Source organism: Ixodes scapularis, unplaced genomic scaffold (genome assembly GCF_016920785.2).
Source record: "Ixodes scapularis isolate PalLabHiFi unplaced genomic scaffold, ASM1692078v2 PGA_scaffold12__126_contigs__length_90152505, whole genome shotgun sequence".
In the NCBI taxonomy this organism is placed as follows: Eukaryota; Metazoa; Arthropoda; class Arachnida; order Ixodida; family Ixodidae; genus Ixodes; species Ixodes scapularis.
Window position 1 is genome coordinate 73,468,877 of NW_024609838.1, and position 16,246 is coordinate 73,485,122.

The following is a 16,246-nucleotide window of genomic DNA, read 5'->3' on the forward strand; positions in this document are numbered from 1 at the left end:
CGTTTCTATTTGTTTTTTATGAAGTTTTTGTAAATTGCAACCATCAGTAGAAAAGAGGCTTGGTCCGCGCAAGTCTACGCTGAAGGCAAGCAACACGCGTGCAAGCTGTATACCGGGGAGGATTGATGCGCCGCGTCATAGCGGAGGCTCGAACAACTCACTGGTAAGCAAACACAGAAATGCATCACGGAACAGCCTCCTCAATACCGACAATGCCTGGCAGATCGTCACGTGACACGGCCGCCAAAAGTGAAAAGGTAGAACGGCAGACAGGATTCATGTAATGGGCGCCCCGCTGCCGCGAGACGCCGAAACACACTTGTCCCCAGCGCTTGAATGTCCGCTCGTGCTTCTCGCGTTCCTCGGAATACGACTTCTTTTCTGGCCGGGTTTGAAAACCATGTTTCGGGTCCTCGCCACTGCAAAAGGTATGCGCTGAATACCAGACTCCCCGAGAAATGCTCTGTGCTATCAGATCCTCGCGCTCGAAATTTGCGGCCGGGGACTCTATCGCTCCGCCATCGAATAGACCGATCTCACAGCTAGTTTGAGTGCGCCACCGCTGCCGACTTGCATCATGGGAGCTGAAGTCTTTCTGCACGCGCGACAACCCTGCTGGAGGTCTGCGCGAGCAGAGCACGATTGGCACTATACTCGGCGACAACTTTTCTTGGCAATGGAGTGAAAGGAACTTCCCGCGTCCGCTCTCCCATTTTGAGTGTGCGCAGCCTCTCCTTCTCCCCCATTTCCGAGGAGAGGAGGAGAGCCTGCGTACACTCAAAATGGGAGAGGGGACGCGGGACGTACCTTCCACTCCATTGCCAAGAAAAGTTGTCGCCGAGTATAGCTGTCTCGTGAACTGGCATCTGCCTCCTACGAACTACAGTTGTGGCGGCGTCACGCATGCGTGGAACGCCTGGTGAGATCGGTCTATTGCCACGGTTTGTGAGTATTGAGGAGGCTATGATCGTGGCAATGAAGACATATTTTGGTTATGTGTGATACGCTCATGAAGTTCTCACGCTGGAGCTGCAGGTTGAGACCTCAAAGGTACAGTCGGCATCAAGTTGGCGGGACACGGGAGTGCCAGCCGAAACGACTTAATGTGCCTTCTCGCGGGCGCTCTGAAGACTCGCTCTTTGAACATGCACTCCCTTTTGGGATCGCAGTTGTGCCTTTTTTTCTCCCTTCCGTCCAACGAGCACGAGATAACCGGGACCTGCGCAAGAGGCCGCTTCGCAAGCCATCACGACGCGCGCCTGCCTCAGCCATCACGATAGGTGACGGAGCTTGTCTGCTACAGATAACATTTCACGGTACCTTACGCCAGTCCCTATTATTTCATGCGCGTCAGAGAAAAACAAGGCTTGCGCGTAGCGTGAGCCACGAGAAAGGCGACGCGCCGTCAGAAGCTGCAGGCAGTCATTTTCGCTGGCGATTTCGTGTCCAGCAAATGTTTCCTGCCGAGTGTAAATCTTCGTTCTTTCTCATAGTACACGATGTTCCTAACGCACTTCACGAATTAGTGGCAAAGCTCCGGGGAATAGTCAAGCGGATCGTTACCATAGCCTCTGGTGTGATATGTGAAGCAGTAAAACCGTTTGCTCGCGTATTCCGAGGCCACTTGAGGAACGTGAAATAGAAAATGATATTGAAGTAGGAAACCCGAAGAGTTGTGAATTCGCCACAAAACATTCCATATAGCGCTAAAAAACTGCGTTAAGAATGAGCTCGATCGCATGCAACAGGCAGAAGTAATCACAAAAGTGACAGCCGATACTATGGTGCAACAAAATGGTTGCAGCAAAGCTCCACGAAAAACGCAAATACTTAAATCCATTCGATTTAAACAATCTGACAATTTAAATGTCAGACATCCTGAACTCCGCAAATTTGCACAGTGTTGTTTTTTTTTTTTTCGACTGTGAATGTCTCGTTCAGTTTCTTGCAAATACACTCGATCGTGACAGTTCCTACTTTTGTGCCTCGAGCACACCATACGGGCGCTACAGGTCCTTAAGAATGTTGTTCGGCATCTTGACAGCTACGAAGATATCACAGAAAGCCGTGCATAAAATACATGAAGGCCTCGAACGTCTTGCAGTAGTTGTGGACGACAGTCTAGTTTGGGGAGCCACAAGCGAACAGCAAGACAAGAACCTCGAAAGGCTACAAGAAAGATTCTGGGACATGAACCTAAATCTGAAGGGAAATAAATTTTGCGTTTTTTAGGAAGAAATTCGCTACTTTTGGCTCGTCTAGAAAAGGAAGGACTTCAAGTAGTTTCCCAGCGCGTGCAGGGCATTTTTGCTGTTTCAGCTCCAGCAACGAAAGTCAATGCTAATTTATCATTGGAATTATAAGTTCCTTTTAGGGCTTATATCAAAATTATATGTTCTATGACACCTCCACTGAGAGTGCTCTTAGGAAAAGATATCACCTGGGCGTGGAAAGACCGCCAAGAGAAAAGTTTGAAAATCCTGAGGCAGGACCCTATGAAAGCCCAAATTCTTGCCCACTTCAAACAAGGCAAGCGAGTAAGCTTGTCGGCAGATGGTTGTCATCTTGGAGTCGCAGCCGTCGTTTTGCACGAAAGATACCCTGAAGCGAACTGGTCTAGATCGCTCACGGACGCACAAAGGAAGTACGCGAAATTCAGAAAAGAGTCTTTAGCCACTGTAAAGGGCTCCAGAATATTCTACGAACGCTTTACTGCGTAGCAAGACGTCACAGTTGAGTGAAACCACAAGCCATTGGAGTATATTTTCAAAAACTCGCATTCACACTACCCGCTAAGAATTACAACGATTGCGTCTAACTTTGCTGAGATATTCCATAAGACTCAAGTACACAACAGATGCGTCACTCGTAAAGGCGAGAGCGCATTAGCCATTAAGAAGGCAGAGAGACCTTTCTAATGGCCAATGTGCTCTCGCCTTTACGAGTGACGAGGCCATGAAGTACAAAGTATTTACATTATAATGGAACGCACTCGCCAAACTTCCTTCTTGAGACGCCTAGCTGAATGGAATGCTCAAGGCCACTGAGAAGAATTAGGTAATCTCCCAAAACGGAGAATACGCCTTCACAACATTTCCGGACTTGAAAAATGGCATACCACTCGCATTAAAGGTATGTTTTAACCGCCATTCTAAGGCCAAGGCAGGAGACAGTTTGGCATAGAAGATTAACAAAATAATTGCTCCGACGAAAAAAGAGAAGGGAAATCCTACGTATCTTACTCTTTGCGCACTGCGGCGAAGAAAAAAAAAAAACACCAGGGCAAGGAATGCTGCTTAGTGTCCCACCATTACTGGACGTATTACATCACTGGCAAGGTTGTGCGCATTGTGTGAGCAGCCGGAAGCAAGAAACTTCAAAAGGTCAACGCTCTGTCACGACTTACCAACCCTCCCCTGGCAGATGATAGACACGAATCTATTTTTTACGGCAGCCAAGAATCTCTGATTCTGGTCGAATACTACTTATTTGGTTAGGTCGGGTTTTTTTTGCCAGAGAGCAAAACCGCCGTCATCGTCGCCTGCGGGAACATCTGCGCCACTCACAATTACCGGTTTAGGTATACACCAATAATGGGCCACCATTCAGTAGCAAATTGTTCTAAGACTTTTTTTGCAAGGCTGCTGGCCCGCCAGGCCACGTCAAGCTCAAGTCATCCACGCTTTAAAGGAATGCTTGAGCGTTAAGTCTAGGAACCAAAGATTCTTTTATGAAAGTGGTCTCGAAGCAAGACCAGCTTTTTCATAGTGCTACTGAAATGCCGCAACACACATAGGAATTCTTATCTAAACTTCCCTGTTAACGCCTAGTGGTTAGACAAACTACAACACGTTACCGTTGCTACAAGAAACATGAAGCCTGAGACTGTACCAGTATATGTTGTAACCGGTCCAATTAAGGAGTTTCGCGACAGACAAAAGGCAGCATTTGATCGGACATACGGTCGAATTTCAGACCTCCATGCAGGGTAAACTATAAAAGTATATGACAGTTTGCGAACAACTTGGAATTCCGCAGTGATAACCGACCCAGCGGATGCCACAACGTCACCCAAAAGACTGCCACACCACAAGGCGAACGAGTGAGGACTAACTGCTTTCGACCGCAAACAGCAGCACGGCTACCGGTAAGTACAGTCATTGCGTCGAGTTTGGTGGCTGGATCAACGAGACAACACCCGCGATTGTGTCCCATAAAGTGCGTCGCCAACTGTGGAGTAGAACGCGGAACTACATGATCGAATCACCAGCCCAAAAACTGCGCAGAAGCACTCGGCCCTGGAGGAAACTTTAGCGTTGCCCATCACCGGAGCACACAATCCCTGGAGGAAGAGAAGATATCTCACAAGCCCGGCGCAGATAAGCCCGTTACCTGCCACCAATAATGACGCATTGAACGGCGTCACGTAAATCATCGCGCTCATGTCATAAATACGCCTCATCTGAATAAACGTTGTTGTACGTTCTACGACTCGCAGCAGTTGAAAGGGGGCAGTTCTTGTTTGACTTTCAAATCATTGGCAATAAACGAATTGCACCACCTAAAATTTTGGATGCCCGCTTCTGTCCACGTGAATCCAAGCAACATACCGCTATGATTTGTTTCGGTTTTCTTTTATGTGTACCTGGGGTTAGCATTTCAAAAAGGAAAAAAAAAATATTGTCACGAATGAGGATGTGATAAAACAAAGGATAACTGAATAAAATGAAATGTTTCATGGGGCGAACTTGTGCCGAAAGCAAGAAGAAAACAGAAGAGAACAACAGTGCGTCGCGGCTGTCGAAATCAGCGAAAGAGCAGGATCGAACTCTGGGGCGAGACCGACTGTGGCTTGTCACGCGGAACCCCTTTTGTACACGTTTGGGCTTCTAAAACAATCAACATAGAAGGTTCGTGCATAGAGCTTTCTAACCTCGAACTCAAAACACGGATCTCAAATTTACCAGAATAACACATTAGAGAGTCAATGTGTATTCGCGGCCAGGAATCTAACCTTGGCGCTTTGCGTAGAAGGCAAGCGCGATAAGCGTTAGCGAGTGCGGTGCCTGCCTAGCCAGCTGCGGGCGCTGCATTATTCCCCCCTTTAAAAAAGTGCTTCGTCCCGATGCAACAAAAAATACAAACCCACAGCAAAATGAATAGCGAAGTCGCCAGCCACAGTTCGGAGTTCACTTTATGTCGAAAGTCCGACGTTCAGTCGTTCGTAATACGGCTTGAGCCCGACGACGTGCACCACCTCGGGTCGTGGCTAGCGTCTTGCAGATGGGCGCGTTCCGTCGGGAAGAACTTCGTAGTTCAGATCGCGGAGGTGTCTGATGATCGTGTAGAGTGCGAATAGCATTTCAGAAGCTTCTCGCTGAGACCGCTGCGCCGTATCGGTGTCCAAAACCATACCCGGTCTCCGGGTTGAAAGTGGACGTCCCGGCGACGAAGGTTGTACCGGCGTGCGGCGACTCGCTCTTTATTTTGAAATTGATTCTTGCCAGTTGACGAACTTCCTCCGCGCGTTGAGAGATCAGTTGAGCGTCGTCGTTGCCATCATCGGTTGGCACGTGAGGCAGCATGGCGTCGAGCATCGTGGCAACCGCCCAGCCGTCTACCAGTTGAAGCGGCTCGCTCCTGTGGTTTCTTGAACCGCTGTGTTGTACGTAAACGTAACGTACGGCAACACCTCGTCCCACGTCTTGTGCTCGACGTCGAAGTGCATTGAGATCATGTCGGCGATTGTCTCTTTTTGCCGCTCTGTTAGTACGTTGGTCTGCGGATGATAAGCGGTATCCCGTCGATGGTTGGTGTGCCTGAGCCGAAAAACTCCTTGAGTCAGGTGTGCCATGAAAGATGACCGTCGATCTGTGATCACCGCTTCAGGTGCGCCGTGTCGAAGGAGGATGGACTCGACGAAAAACTTAGCGACTTCCACAGCTGTTCCTAATGGCACGGCTTTTGTCTCGGCGTATGGTGTAAGATAATCGGTCGCGACGATAGTCCACTGATTTACATGCGTCGATGTTGGGAACGGCCCATGTAAATCTATTCCGACCTGCGGGAAGAGCGTAGTCGGGGCAGAGATCGGCTGCAGGAATAATGCCGGCTTCGTCGGAGGCCTCTTACGTCGTTGGCACTCATGCCACGACCGTGTGTACAGATGGACTGTTTTTGGGAGTCTCGGCCAGTAGTACTTGTCACGAATCCGGGCGAGCGTCCTGTTGTTGCCAAGGTGTTCAGCTGTCGGGTCGTCATGGCATCCTTGAAAGATTTCTTCGTGGAGGCTGGCAGAATGTACCAGCAGTCAGGCAGGTTTGCTCGTTCCGACGTTCTTCTTGAAGAACACGCCTCGCCGCAGAACAAAGCTTGGCAAGTCTCAGGCCAAGACTCGCGGAACTGACCTTCCTTGACCTTCAAAGTGGTCCGCGAAGTTCAGGGTCGGCTCGTTGAAGTGCTCGGATGTCTATATCTGTAACTGCGCCGAGAAAACAGGTGTCATCGTCGTCAGTGCTTTCGCGAGGAGATTCCATGGGGGCCCGAGACAAACAGTCGGCGTCGTTATGCTCGCGGCCATACTTATGCACAATGGTTACGTCGAATACTTGCAGTCTAAGACTTCAGCGAGCGAAGCGTCTTGACGGGCCGTTTAGGTTGGCGATCCAATAGAGAGAGGTGGTACTCCGTGACAACGCTGAACGGGATCCCGTACAGGTACTGGCGGAACTTGGGCAAGGCCCAGATGACAGCGAGATATATTCCTTGTTGGTCGTTAATTTTTCCTTGATTTGGACAGTGCCCAGGCGGCGTAAGCGATCACCCACTCTGCTCCGTCTTGTCTTTGAATGAGTACCGCGCTGATTCCGGCATTGGTGGCGTCCGTGTTTACTTTCGTTTCTGCTGATGGACCGAAGTGTCCGAGGAGGGGGGGCGACTGGAGTCTTTTTCCCAGTTCGTTCAACACTTGTTCTTGCTCCTCCCTTCACTTGAAGTTCACGTCGTCCTTCGTATGATGCGTGAGCAATGCAGAAATCTCGGAAAAATCGCGAAAGAAACGTCTGTAGTAAGCGCACAACCCAAGAAATTTTCTTATGGCTTTCTAGTCGGATGGCTTCGGAAAATCGCCAACAGCCGATACCTTTGCAGGATGAGGGCTTACATCCTGAGCACTAACGACATGGCGAAGGAATTTCAGCTTGCCGTAAGCAAACCGACATTTTGACGGCTTTAGTGTCAGTCCAGCATTCTGGATGGCCTGTAGCACAACTCGCGAACTTCTCAAGTGCTCGTCGAAGTCACTTGCGAATACCACGACGTCGTCGTGGTATTCGAGGCAGCTTTGTCATTTTAAGTAAAAGACGAGGCAGCTTTGTCATTTTAAGTAAAAGAGAACGGTGTCCATTACGCGCTGGAACGTCGCCGGTGCTGTGCACAGTCTGAATGGCATCACTTTACATTCGTGCAGTCATTCCGGCGTGACGAATGCAGTCTTTTCACGATCCCGATCGTCGACCTTGATCTGTCAGTACCCACTCTTCAGGTCCATGGACGAAAAATATCGGGCGTGGCGCAGCCTGTTCAGAGTGTCATCGATGCGTGTCAGCGGGTAGACGTCCTTTTTGTTGCGGCGTTCAGTCAATGATAGTCCACGGAGAACCAAATAGTTCCGTCTTTCTTTTTCTCCAGGACTACCGGTTAAGCCAACGGACTGTTTGGGGCTGGACAATGTCGTCGTCGATCATAATGTAGAAAACCCGAGACTGTGGTAAAAGCAAGGAAACGGAGTCGAAGAAGAAAGACAGGGGAAAAGAACGTCTCAGACGTTCTTTTCTCCTGTCTTTCTTCTTCGGTAGGGTAGGCAGGGTTGGATCGATGTCAATCTGTAGATGCGACGTCGCCTTGTGTGACCACGAAGAAAGGTTAGCTATTCCGGCGATTGCGGTTGAGTCCGGGAGTTCCTCGGCGTGACCCACAGCGGTGTCTTTCGTAAGGTGCTGAGCTTCCTATCGGAAGTTTGTTACGAGTGCAACAGTGTGTCCGTTTTGGAGCTCGGCGATGCTTCTACGACGCCCATCCCTCTTCTTGGAAGCGACTGGAGGCTTCCTTTGAGCCGAACGTTGCCGCAGAAAGCCTCATGGATACCGAAGGGTACGAAAACACTCGACCGCAGTGGTATATTCACGTGGTTGGCGAGGACTCCGACCGCGGATACCGTCGCCTTGGGATTCTCCTGTGGCGGAGCAGGCTTTCGTAGTGTCAGCCGGTATTGATTGTTGATAATGTATTTAAAACATACTGCAGGCCAAAGACTGGCCCAAACAGGAGTGGAAAGAACAACAAGTAAAATACAAATAAGCACTTTTGAAACCAATAATAAAACACATCGATATACATATTCGAGGCATATATCAATAAATACAATACAAGAAAGTGACGTGCAAAATACTAACATGCAAGGTTTTTATACAGAAAAAGTAATCATATCTAAGAAAAATAACTATCAATGGCATTACAAAAATCGGCAGCCTCAAAAACGCTAGAAGGAAGAGAGTTTCATTCCGAGATGGTGCGGGAAAGAACGAAAATTTGAAACGCGTGCAAAGACTGATGTTAATGAATATTGATTATGGTGCCTCGTAGGTCGTGTCATTAACGGGATGAGGTGGTTATGTGTGCAAAGCCGTACATTGTTTTTTACCATATGAACTAAAAATTTTAGTCTGGAGAGCTTCCTACGTAGTTCAAGTGTAGCTATGCCATTCGTTTTCATAAGTTGTGATGGAGAGTCTAATCTCTAAAATTTTTCATAGATGAATCTAACCGCGCGCCTCTGAACCATTTCCAGCTTCGAAATGTTCTTTTTTGTAAAGGGATCCCAGACAAGGCTGGCGTATTCAAGTTTCGATCGCACAAAAGTGTTATATTCTAAAAGTCTGACACTAGATGGCGTTTTCGTTAGTTTGCGCCTAAGGAAACCAAGTTTACGGAATGCGGATGAGCAGGTGTTATCGATGTCTGTATCTAATGATAGAGTCTTAGAAATCGTCAGTCCAAGGTACTTATACTCTGAAACCTCGCGCACAGGGGAGCTACAGACATCGTAAATAAAATCAAGTTAACTTTTTCTGTTGGTAACCCGTAATAAAACAGTTTTTTTCAGAATTTAATTTCATTTGCCACTCGGCACACCAATCTGCAATTTTTGAAAGTGAAGAGTTTAATGCATACTGGTCGGATGAGCTTGTTATATACTTGAACAGAACACAAGCATGACTGAAACAATATTAATGTATATTAGAAATAACAAGGGCCCCAGAACGCTGCCCTGGGTACACCTGAAGATACACGCAACTCATTTGAAAATTCTCCACCAATATCAACGAACTGTTTACGCCCTTGTAGGTATGATTTAATCCATTTAAAAAAAGGAATCGGAAGAGAAATATTTTTTAATTTAAATACTAATTCTTCATGAGGGACCCTGTCAAAGGCTTTACTGAAATCCAAGAAAATTAGGTCTACCTGACCAGATTTATCGAGACTAGTGGCAAAGTCGTGGACCGTGGTTAAAAGCTGAGTTGTGGTGGAAAACCCCTTTCTGAAACCATGTTGGAAGGGAGATAAAATGTTGTGATCCTCCAGGAAGGAAGAAATGAAGTTTGAAATAATATGCTCCATGAGTTTGCAACATGTACATGTGAAAGAAATGGGACGATAGTTTGTTAGCGATAATGGGTCTCCTTTCTTGAATACAGGGACGACACGTGCTAAGAGCCAGTCATTCGGAAGCACACTGGTGATAAACAAAGTTTGAAATATTATTGTCAAAAAATGTGCCAGTGACTCTGCGTACCCTCGAAGAAAAATATTTGGAATCTTATCGGGGCCTACGCCAGACTTCGCTTTTAGGTTTAACAGCATTGACAAAACACCTTTATAGGAAATAAAATCAGCATTCATGCGTGGCAAAGAACCGCGACATTCATACTCGTCTTTTTCTCCGAAAACTGACTGAAAATAAGAGTCGAAATGCTGAGCAATATCTTTTTTATCTGAAACAAGACTGTAATATGTCATAATTTTTTCAACAAGATTATTCTTGTTGGCCAGGCATCTCCAAAATATTTCAGGGTCATCCCTCATAAAACCTGACAAATCATTGACAAAGTAGCATTCTCTAGCCTGTGCAACCCTGCTGGTTAACTCAGTCTGTAACTGACGTACCCTTTTGGGATTACATTTACTTTTTCTCATTCTTTTTAGTCTACGTTTGAGATGAATGATGTTTCTATCAATCCACGGATTGGTTCGTTTTGGTGACCTTTGTTTATTAGGAATGAAGTTGTCTAAACAAAAGGAGCACATAAACTTAAATCTTTGCCAAAGAACCGATACATCGGAATCATTTATTTGGAAGTCAGCAATCGCCGAATCTAAATATTGAAGAACACTGTCATCATCAGCACGACTGAAATCTTTTACAGTCGTCACTGGGTTTTTTTTATTGGCTGTAAGCGCTACCAAAGAGCAGAAATAGTAACTTGTAATCCGACACACCATCTTCAACAGCAACATGGCAGTCAGAAAAGGCATTCGTTACAAAAATTAGGTCTAAAAGCGAACTGCTTAAGCCCTGGACACGTGTAACCTCTGTTACAATCTGTGATAAATCACATGCAAACATTATGTCACAAATTATCGTAGCATTTTCAGTGGATGCATTTGAGAAACTCGTCCAATTAATAACTGGAAGATTAAAGTCGCTAGACAAGGATAACATTGTTATTTTGAAATCGTAGTAAATGATCATATAACCTTAGTAAAAAGTCAGCAGGTGAACTTGGGGGCCTATACACAGCACACAAAATGACACTTGAACCGCACACATTCACTCTAAGAAACAAACTTTCGTGATCATCTATCTGATCTAGTAAAACGGCGTCAATTAATGATTTGAGCACGATTGCAGCGCCTCCCCCCCCCCCTCCCTCCCCCTCGATGAACGATCTCTTCTAGATATTTTGTGCGATGACGGGATTACTTCGTTATCATTTATTTCACCGGTAAGCCAGGTTTCTGTGATTATCGTAACATGAGGATCGTAGTTCAATAAAATGAGCTCAAGCTTATCTATTTTGTTACTAATGCTACGAGCATTGAAATTTACAAACAGCAGTTGTTTGTTTACAGATGGTGGAACTGCCCATCAATCCTTAGAATGAGCTGGCGACCCAGAGGAAAGCAGTACGCTCCTAGGTCGATGACTGCGCCGTACTCGCTGTGGAAGTTCTTTCCGAGAATAACGTCAATCGAACAGTCTTCCAGAATGACGAACTTGACAGGGCACGTTTCACCGTGGATCTCGGCGTGAGCAGTGCAAATCCAGACTGGTGTGATGGGGTGCCCACCGGAGCTCCGTATCTGCTGGCCACCCTATGGTGTCGTTACTTTGCGAAGGCATTGGGAGAGCCTCCTACTCAGGACCGGGCAGTCCGCTCCGGTATCGACGAGAGGCGACACGTCGTGGCCATAGATAACGACGTTTAGCTTACACTTTTCCGTTAAAGGAGTCATTTTGGTCGCTGGCGGCATTAAAGTGGGGCCCTCCGACGTTCGTGGAGGATCTTGGCATCAGTCGTCTTCGGCGTCTGCACCTCCAGAAATCGCCGAGCCTAGTTTCCTCATGGAGGAACAAAGGGCGACAGGCTTTCACGTCGGGCTTGGTACATCAGCGAAGCTGGACGTCGCGGCGACAGCGACCGGAATTCTCGGCGGGACGCCGGCAAGGGGCTTTGAGACCGTCACGGGTACTCGTCGATCTGCTGAGGGCGTTCACCATAACGGGGGCGCGGGTCATTCGGGTGGACCCCGCGCAGCCCGAGTCGTCAGTATGGGCATCAGCGGTAGGTGTGGTCTGCTTCCCCGTAGTGGAAGCACAGTGGGCGTCGGTCGGGCGTTCGCCACACGTCGGTCTTCCGTGGAGCGCGGGGCTCCTGGCAGGCGTACTGGACCTGGGATTCGTGGCGTCGTTCGTGCTGCGCCGCAGGAGACTGACGTCGGGGTGACGCGACATAGGTGCGAAGAGGACGCGGTGGCCGTCGGGCCACTGCGGCGTAAATCAACGAGGGTTCCTAGGGGACTGCCACGACGACGCGAGCCTCTGATTGGATGGCTCTGTGGAATTCCCGCACAACCTCGGCGATGGAGAGCGAGGCCGGGCGTGTGGCAGCGGGCAGCAGCTTCTTTAGCTCCTCCTGGACGACTTCAAGGATAACGTCACGGATGCTGGGGAGGGTGGTACTTAGATGGAATTCGGATATCGCCAGAGTAGTTACGCCAGTGTGTCGCTGGCAGCGTCTGGCGCGTGCTAGTGGGGCTGGTTCCATATTTGTCGCCTCCGTGACGGACCCGTCGACTGTTGTCGGTGGATTCCAGATAAGACCGCCGAATATTTCGCTCTTCACACCCCTCATCATGTGTCGCAGCTTCTTCTCGTCTGCAGCCTGGTGATCGGCGCGGACGCTCAAGCGAAGATACTCGACGAAGCAGGTGATGCTCTGATTTGGGCCTTTGGATCTTGTTCGAAAGATGACTTCGGCCCTCTCGCGTCGGTGTTGGCTGGTAAACGTCTTCTTCAGTTCTTGCTTACACACCTAACACGAAGTTAAATAAAATTGTGGTTCTCCAGCCAGTACCTTGCATTTCCTTCCGGCGAGAAGTGGACGTTTTGCAAGAACTGCTCCGCTGTCCACCTGTTATGGCAGGCCGCACGTTCATAGTACTGCAGCCAGTCCTCGATGTCATCGGGGGTGTCTCCGTGGAAAGGCGTCAGATTTCCGCGTGCGACGGGCAGGTGTACGACGACAGAAGTGGCCAGGGGTCGGCCGGGGTTTGTGACTTGTTGGCCATCGTCGTCTCCTTCGGTTTCGGCTTGCCCAGCAGGAAACCGTATTCAGGATACTCTTCCTTGGTGCGGCGGCTGGTCCGAGTTGAAGGTTCCGCGTAGAGTGGTCTTCTCACCCGGCTTGGAATCGGACTTGCACTGCGGGCTCTTGCAGGGGTATGCTGCACGGACATGCGGAACCTCGCACCTACACCGAAGTGCCACGGATGACGAGGTGACGAAACAAAGGTTAACTGAGAAAATTGATATGTTTAAGGGGGCGAACTTGTACCCAAAATAAGAAAGAAACTGAAGATAACAACAGAGCGTTGCTGCCGTCAAATTCCCCGCAATAGCGGGATAACACTCTGGGGCGAGAGTGACTGCGGCTTGCCACGGGGAGCCCCTTTCGTACACGCGTGGGCTTCTGGAACAATGGACGTAGAAGGTTCGCGCATAGAACCTTCTAACCTCGAATCAACAACAGGGTTCTCGAACTCGCCAGAAAATACCATTACACTAGAGTCAACAAAAATGTGTATCCGCGGCCAGGATGCGAACCTTGGCTTTTTGCGGGGAAGGCAAGCGCAATAACCGTTAGGACACGAGCGCGGTGCCTTCTTGGACAGCTGCGGCCGCGGCAACATGCAACAGGTTTAAAACGACAATAACAACTACAAGTAATGAGGCAGAATATTGGTAATTGCACATTACTTTCTAATATCAATCAGAAGTAATTTCCATTGTGTTTTGCTTGAAGCTTTGTTACTCCCTTGATGAGCCCGTTTTTTCTCGCAACCTCAGAAACGAAAACCGGGCAAATTTATACGGCTGACAAATTAAAAGAAAGCTGCCTCATTAATCGGCCAATGCCCTCAGATGCTCAATATGCAATAGGCGAAATTGTTCGGACGTCCCTGTGTACTGCCATCATTGTATCGTCATGAATGCCTCTGTTGTTTCTCAATTTCGTAGCGTCGTCGGTAAGAGTCGAGGCCTACTGCTCACCGTCATCGATCCTCACCCACACCTATGAGTTAAGGGTTAGTGTTGTTTCACGCTCTTCTTGCGCCTGTGCATGCTCGTTGCCCTGCAGGTCGCTAGTTTCTGGTTACAACCAACATGGCGGACGTACACTTCAGCTATACATTTGACTTCGCGTTCAAGCCAAGACACGGGCGCAAGCGCCGGGATTCTGGAAGCTCTTTCTCTGCGCGAGTGCTTGTGCGAACGAAGGATTCTTCGGAAATACGCTTCTACGCCTTGGCCTTTACCAGCGCGGAAGCCAACTGCTGAGACGGAACTTGCTCTTCGGCGCCCCCCAAAATGGCGCTGTGCGTTTCGCATATTGTGGTTAATTACGCTTGCGTGTACGATCATTCAGTGCGCAGATGGCAATTTCCTTCCTCTGAAAATGAGAGGAACACAGAGCCTTGTCATTGCGAACTCATCTCTTTTGCTGAAATGGTCATTGGCTGTGCAACAACTAGATACAAAACACAACCACCGATTACGGATGAGAGTACTTAAAGTTATGACGCGTCTTACTTGTATCAAATGAGTTATCTAATAGTGAACGAGCAGAGGTAAAAGAAAACACACTTTTTGCGGACCGGAAACATCGGCGATTACGTCTAAGGTCTTTTTCACTCAGGACTTTTTGTTTATGTTTCGTAGCGTTCGTACGCTTCCGTCGGGATACGACCGCAAGTGAGCCGCACACCTATGGTTCGTATTGCGTGTGCCGACATCTTTTTCTGATATTAATGTTAATAAATATGCGAGCTGGTTTAAGTTACACATAATTAAAACCTAAGACGAAGGAAATAATATGACAGACAACGACTCGTCACAAGACGTGGTGTTGTGATGTCATTTGTTTCGCGGCTCTCCGGTTTTAACAATGTCCTACTCGTTTAACTAGTTGCAACGGTTCGTACGAAGCGAAGATACACCGGTGACTCTCGGTCATAGCTCGTAAATTACTTACGTAAGCGTAAGTAATTTTGCTGTGAGGAGCAGTCTTAAAGAACACTAATGAGCTCTTTGGGATCCTCGTTTTATTGTCGTAACTCACTCTAAGAGTTTTAACAAACAAAACAAAAACAAAAAAAGATACAATATTTATGCCCGGTCGGTTCGCGTATTTAAGAAGTTATAACTTCCCGACACTTGACGTTGGAGCAAAATAACAGATGGCGCTATCGAACCTGGGTGAATACCGTCGAAAAAGGGCGGCGTCTGTTAGACTCTGTAGAGGGGTGGGCTCCCGCGTAGACAAGCGGGACTGGTCGGCCGCTCGTACACGCGTGAACTCATCGCTCGCGAGTGGCTGAAAGACGCCGTCCGTCGTTCGACCGTATTCAGCAAGGTTCGGTAACGCCATCAGTCGTTCTGCGCCGATCGTAAGTGCCGGGAACTTATCACTTTTTAATATGCAAATGGGGTGTGAAATATCATTTTTTATGATACTTAGAGATCGTAGATTGAGTCATGATCATAAAACGAGAATCTCAAAACTCAGTATAATCCGCCTTTAAGGCGCATATACGAAAAAAATATATTTTGTAATAGTTCTTTGAACACTAACTGCGCGAACTTGTTCATCCCCCCAAAAAAAGAAGCTTTGATTTCTGCTTCGACTTCGCAAGCACTCGTCTTGCCTGTGCACGTTTGAAAACCATATTTACAAAATTTATAATATAAATGCATGCACTTAATCTAAAAAAAAATAATTGGGATTTTATCTATTTACGCGGTTTAATTTTTATTATCAAGGTGCATAGATTTTGTTTAGGGAAGGAAGAATACTTTTAAATCAAAGAACCACTGTTGTATCGAGTAACCTCACGGATTTCTGCAAGGCGAACCCAAAGAGTTCGATGGCTATCTAAAAAAAGCGAAGAAAAAAGCAGGTGCGGTTGGAAGAACGGCATCACCGGACATCGTGACAAGTGCTCACCTACTCGGGCTCCCTGTAAATACGCTCTACTGGCTGCGATCATGGGTCAGAGTCGGTATAGTGTACTTTTGGAGTACCTGAGTTCCTCCGAAGTTCCTCCAAACGCATAAACATCTCTCGCATACTAACAATTGTGTTAATTTGCTTTCCTCAAAACATGACTTATTTGCCTATTTCTTCTATATAGATGATGACAAAAAAAATAATTACGCGCATGCTTAAGGCTTCCCATTATATTAATGTGGAAAATGTTTCAAGAATTCAAGCCAGTGGAAGCACATTTTTTTTATAACCTTATAAATCAACGAATCTCTTCACAAAGTTTGTCAGTAGAACCTATACAACCTGGCGAACGACTGACAGTATATGGAATGTCCCGTTAGTGTAAGTTCATTTTT

General features: G+C 47.6%; 1 pseudogene; it reads right to left on the reverse strand.

The window, feature by feature from the left end:
• Positions 1-15,832, reverse strand: part of LOC115328804 — a 53,548-nt pseudogene extending 37,716 nt beyond the window's left edge.
• Positions 15,833-16,246: the final 414 nt, after the last annotated feature.